Below are 7,080 nucleotides of genomic sequence, written 5' to 3'. Positions count from 1 at the left end.
TCGCCATCGACATACGACACTCCGAAGCACATACAAGAGGCTACTTCAACAACAAGCTTTCCGCACAAAAGGAGGAGGAAGATGCAAGGATGGAGGAGATTCGGACCTTGTTGATCAACTGTTCTTCCCCTTCATCATCCTCAAGGCGGCGACATTCAAGTCACAAGTCTTTGGAGCGAAAACATGATACAAGCGCAAGTCGGCCACATCCACATCTCCATGGCGACCACCATCATGTTCGTGATCCACATCGTCATGAAGGGCAAGTCACCTCCAAGCATCATGTGAACGACGACGATGAACGACATCTAGTACGAGCTCAAGTGCGACAATGACACCATCATCCTGAAGATTCTCCACAAGCACAAATGCACAAGTCCCAACAAGCCCTACTTCATGCCAAGGCCAAGCTTCAAGAGCAAAAGAGAAGATCGCGAGACGAGCACCACCAAGACGGAGCTACGGCTACAACAACCACTTCGGCATCTTCGCCAAGTTCTATCAAGGCATCTTCGCCTTTGGACGTACGACAACTTCGCCTACTTCCCGTGAGCTCGCCTACATCGACATCTTCAACAACGAGGCGACCACCTTCGAGCGAGGGTGACACTTCCATCTTCGGAAGCCCCTCAAAGAAGATGGCCGAGCATGGGAAATTCCCATCGGTCATGGAGTCGAGCTATGAGGCGCCACATCATATGGGACTCCTACAACAAGATGGTGACAAGAAGGTCGAGCAAGGGCCATCCCCTTCGACCACGGCGACGAGCACGAACCTCTTCAACAACATGAAGACGCCGCACATATTGGACTCATACTCCGAGTCAAGCTACGCGAATGCACATGAGACCTTCTCTTTGGTCTCGGAGGAGAGTGATGTTTTGCCACATCCTACGGCATTCATCTTTGGAGACGTTTTCACCTACACCTCTCCGGCACCCACATATGTCGAGATGCCCCAATTGCCATGTGAGGAGAGCCACCACCCCATGAGTAGGATGAGTGACTCCACCATATATGACATTGAGTGCATTTTCTATGAGAGGATGAGTGTGACCACCACTAGCCCCACACTTGAGAGCATGCCACACATCCTATGTGAGGTTGAGAGCCATTTGAGTGACTCCACCAACCATATTAGTCAGAGCATCATACCGGGAGTGAGTGAGCCACAACACTTAGTGAGTGAGGTAGTTTACATGGCATGTGAGGCCACTATGATTTCTATTGACTTAACCTCTACTCCGAGTGTGTTTTCTTCTTTGGTGCTAGGTCTCCTACATGACGACATGCCTATCCTCGACGAGTCCATACCTCCAATGGAGACGACGATGGCCATGGTGGAAGAAGATGAACCCCCCACATGGTACCATCAAGTTGCAACCTCATCTACAACACATGAGCGAGGCTCTAAAGGTAACATAGGTGATGGTACTTCTCTTGTCCCAATAGTGGACTATATTTACCAATGATTGCTTGCATGATGTTGACACACCTATTCCCATGCTTCATGCTAGTGTGACTTCCTCATGTCATGACTTACCTATTTAATTATGATGAATATGATGATGAGCATGTTGAATTGCCTAGTTGTGATGCTATGCTCCAAGGATATCATGTGAACAATCTATAGGTCACGTCATGTTTGACAATCCTTTAAACTTGTCATATGCTATGAGTGAGATCTCCCATATTGCATCATTACAAACTCACCGTAGTAACTATGCATGCCACATTAAAATAAATCCGATTTGCACTTATGGCATAGATGACGAGATGATGGTCATTGGCTTTTGTTTTTCATGCGATGATATTGCCATGCTTCCTCTACATGATTTGCGCAATTCATCTACTATGCCATGCCATGACCACATTGTTCCAAATATGCATTCTTTTGGATGTTGTCAATATTCTCCATGTGATGTTTCCACTAATGCTCATGAGGAGACCCCCATAGTTTCCTCATACATATTAGGAGATTTTGATTCATTCCATACTTTGCTTGATTCCCATGATTACGTGCACCCTATGCATTCCATGAAAACAATGCTCTACATATTTCTCGTGATGCATTACACAATTTGACTCTCCATTATGCTATACATAATAACAAACCCCTCATGATGGATGACATGTTTCTATATAACGCATCTCATTTATTTGAGCATTGGCTATTTTGTGCTAACCAACACATGCACGTGCGCATCATGATGGATGATGTGTACATATAACATGCACACACAATTTTCCCTTTGTCTTTGTTTTGTGTAGGTACTCACGTATACTCGTCAACCTCTCAATCCCAAGAGTTGATGAAACGAGCTCTTGAGAGCAACGATGATTTGGGATCCCATGGATTATCATTCCCCATTCCCTTCGCGCAAGGACTACGCGCATCTCTTTTACTTGGCTCTCACACGGCTATGGGCTATATATCACTTGTTACCTTATTCCCATACTATCGTGTTCACTTTGCATGTTATGCTTGCTTCTATGCCTTTGCCATGCAATTGTGACCCTTGCGTGCATCTATCCATGATACACCATTATGCTACTCCTATGTGTATTTGCATGCTTGGTGGTGATCCTTGTTGCTATTGCCATGTTTATCATGTGCCTCATGCTATTGATGCTTGTTGTGTTGGGAGAGTCATGATGTCCCATTGCTATTTACATATGGCCTCTCACCAATACATTGATGATAACTTGGTCATATCTTAGTTTCATGCTTGTGATATGTCATGTGAATTATTTATGCCCACTATTTGCACACATGACATGCTTGTCATGATTCCTTCTAGTACGTTGCATCTTCGCACTACTAGCTTGCTTGACTTGATCACTATGATTGCTTGCTTTGTCGCATCACCCATGTTCCACTCTTACTCGCTTTCTTGGGTTGATGACATATATGTTCATGCCTCTCACATGATATATCTTGTTCATTGTCGCTTGCCTCCAATTGTTGCATCTATGCTTATTGATCGTGGAGACTTGGACATATTACTTGTGATGCATGCTTGTTTGATTGAGCCTATTGTATTTGGTTGTTCTCGCATCATATGCTTCCATACTATGAAATGCTCCCTTGTCCTTTCTTATGATGAGCATGATGCATACACTTGTTGGGTATCTTACCACACGAATGATAGGTTTTGCATTTCTGCTAACCTCATTTGTTTTTCCAAGTGTTTGTCATGTTCTTTCGTTTTGAAGGATTCACAAGGTGGTACCATCACAAGAGAACTTGGTCATGTGAAGGACGATGCGCGACACCAACATTTTCGACATTCTCATAATGGTGAACTCCTTCCCTTTGAGCCATCCTCAAATACGCATAGTGGATGGGTCACTCTTTCATTGTTGCCTCCTTCTTGTTGTCTACATGATACATCTCGCGAACGGAGGAGCGACATTGATGGTTGGCTCTATGGACCTTTACATTGAGGAGCGTTCACACATATCGGATGCACCTTCGAAACTCCACTCATGCTATGACATCGAGCTTTGGTAAATCAACGCTCCATTGACTTTTTGTACTACCACATTCATATTTGTTGATTGTGCTCACACATGTCATGCTCGATGGACATATCATACTCACCACAAGTTTGCACCCTATGCATGGATTGACTCACATTATGCTTGCCTTGCTGTAACAATTTCCATGTCATCCATGATATATGAGCTTGTGCATTTTCTTAGCAAATTAGTTGTGATCTTCCTTGATGGCATATTCATACATCATGATCATATTGCCAATCATCAATTGCATGATAACTTATTCATATTGAGCATCCATTACCATATTCATGCTATTGATAAACCGTCTCACTATAACATCATTTTGCACTGTGGTTGCATTGATCATATTCACAACACATTTTTGTGTACAATGAATGCTTTCGCTCCCATGAACGCTTTGCATATCATTCTATATCATCTTGATCAGCTTCATGCGGTTTGTCACGAACAATCTTGCCGTACGGACTCATAATTACTTGATGGACACCTTGTGTGCGCTAACCATTGTATTTCTGAGTGTACTTTGTGTTTGCTCATTTTGCATGTACCACATACCAGACACACCTTGGAGTACTTGTATGGCACAATGCTTTCAACTCCGTCCAACTACAAGTCCGTCCATGACTACCGTTTCCATGGTGATGAGGATCACGATCCGAGGTCGGATCTTTCCCAAGGGGGGAGATGATGCAGAGCATCCTACAATCATCCCCATGTACACTATGACTACTCCCCATGCCCCAAGAGGACTTATGACGAGACCTCAAATATACGCCATTGGACACAAGGTGAACTCGCTCCTCTCCGAACCTTCACTTTCTACATGTGAGACATGGCTACTACCTCCAACGTGTGTGCTATGCATGATCAGGTACCTAGAGGAAAGCCACAGAGCGACCACATCCAACGGACGAGCTAGCGAGGATGCCAAGTACAAGGACCAAGAGAAGAAGTTGTCCGAAGTCTATAGCCTCCGGACGACCGGACAATGCCGGACGTCCGACGCCTGGACACTCAACAAGCCAGAAGGGCCAACCGACGGAAGCTACAACGGTCGGACGACCGGCAAGTACCGGAAGTCCGACACACCTCAGGCCCCGGACGACCGAGCGCCACCGGACGACCGGTGCCACGGCGACAGAACAATATTTACGAAAGTTAGAAGACCATCGGACGTCCGGACCATCCCGAGCCTCCGGACGTCCGACGCCTGTCTGCGCACAGAGATTGGGCCTGAGGCCCATGTACCCCTTCGCCCCTCACTTACCCCTTCGTGGCTCTAGACTATATATACTCCTCCACCTCCTCCTTTGAGGGTTAGCAAAGGATTAGCTCATATTAGAGATAGAGCATTGCTCATCCACTTGGTTACCTTCTCCTCGGAGTTCACGACCTCTTCAGAGAAGATCCCCCAAGCGGATTCAAGACCTCCTCATGGAGAAGACCTCAAGACCCCCTCACGGAGAAGACCTCAAGACCTCCTCACGGAGAAGAACTGGTTACCCTATGTATCGTCCCTTGTTGATTGTGGATCATGTATCTCTTTGTGTTTCGAGGATCTAGCATATGTGTGACCTAATCTTGTTGGTTGAGTGATTTCTCTTGCGTTTTCCCTCGTGTTTCCCCTCATGTTCTTCGTGTTCTTCATGGGATTGGCTCCAATCATGAAAGATCGGCCACCTAGGGTTCTACCCTACATCATGTATTGTACAAAATGTTCTTATATTATGGGACGGAGGGAGTAGCTGTTAATGTAAGTACAGTGATAGACGACGTTCAGTCCTTACAAGAGGACTGAAGAGCTAAACCTCTTCAAAAGCATTGGGTTGATTCTAAATTTATGTAAGAGTCCATACGGATCTTATAATGTCCACCAAATGGACGATAACAAGGCTAACATGTGCAGTGATGCTACATAATCAACTAGCTATGAAAGTAAGTATGGCCATACAGGGCAAGAGGTACTCACAAGAGCAATGCAGTGTGTAGTATAGTTGCGAGATTTTGTGGTCCCTTGAGAATGAATGTCCTTCTGCTAATAGTTTTCGTACAAGTGAGATGTTAAGGCTAATGCAGAAATGTAGTTCAAATTGTGATCTGATGTCATAGACAGTACCTTACGCTGCAGACGAGACCAATGTGTAACAAGATTATTCCAGTCACTGTCTGATAAATGTAGCACCGGAGACTTTACAAAAATTTCGTTTAGAGGCTTGCCATTGAAGTGCGCTTGCCTTAGGTAGGAATGATACTTCATCAACTAGTGCTTGAAAAGCGCAACCAACCCTTGCTCATCTTGAAAATCCAGTTTGGTCCTCGCCTATTGAAAAGAATGAAATCTTGTGTCTTCTGTCAGCAGAAACATATGCAGTAATTGCCATGAATAACATTAGTACATTACTTATGCGTAAGTTGCGGAGGAAGACTAGAAATTGTTCTGTGTCTGCAGTATAATCTGTCCATGAAGGTAAGATGTGCACAAAGTTCCTGATAACAATATAAGCTTCATCTTGTAAACTGGGAAGAAATGGAACATGGGTCCTATTTGCTGCAACTGGATTTGGTGTACTCTTTGCTGGAATGGGGGTTTTGCGTCATAGAGCTGGTGCTATGTCAACTAACATCATCATACTATTTGCTACAGTTGGGGTCTGCTGAGCTGGTGCATCAGAGATGATCAGTGTAGTAGGGCTAGAGTCTGCTAGAGTTGGGGCCGTGTTTTGTGGGTCAGGTCATATGCAACTACACCTAATGGGCTATTTGATTTATCAGGTGTCACTACCTTTTCCAAATACTTTGCTCGTGCTCCTCCGCGATCGGCAATCTCCCTCTTCCTTTTGAACATCTGATACACAAGAACAACATATGATGTTGTTCAAAATCTGAGATTCACGAAAACATAAAAAGTAGTCAGATTATCTATGGAATGCATTGCGGATTCAACTCGAAGAGTGTCTCCCTATAAACCCCTGCATATGCAAAGTTCACCCCCCCAACCGTGCAGACTAGACCACACACAGAAATACAAACCTCTTATGTCTCTATAACAGGCAGACACACACTTCAAAGCTGAAGTAGGAACATTAGAATCATATCAACTTCATATTTGAACAAATAAACTAAGGAATTGAAGGAAATATGCCCTAGAGGCAAAAATAAAGTTATTATTTATTTCCTTATATCACGATAAATGTTTATTATTCATGCTAGAATTGTATTAACCAGAAACATAATACATGTGTGAATACGTAGACAAACAGAGTGTCACTAGTATGCCTCTACTTGACTAGCTCGTTGATCAAAGATGGTTGTGTTTCCTAGCCATAGAAATGAGTTGTCATTTGATTAACGAGATCACATCATTAGGAGAATGATGTGATTGACTTGACCCATTCCGTTAGCTTAGCACTCGATCGTTTAGTATGTTGCTATTGCTTTCTTCATGACTTATATATGTTCCTATGACTATGAGATTATGCAACTCCCGTTTACCGGAGGAACACTTTGTGTGCTACCAAACGTCACAACGTAACTGGGTGATTATAAAGGTGCTCT

The sequence above is a fragment of the Triticum aestivum genome, chromosome 3D, assembly GCF_018294505.1.
Source record: "Triticum aestivum cultivar Chinese Spring chromosome 3D, IWGSC CS RefSeq v2.1, whole genome shotgun sequence".
NCBI lineage: Eukaryota > Viridiplantae > Streptophyta > Magnoliopsida > Poales > Poaceae > Triticum > Triticum aestivum.
This window is presented reverse-complemented; position numbering follows the sequence as displayed.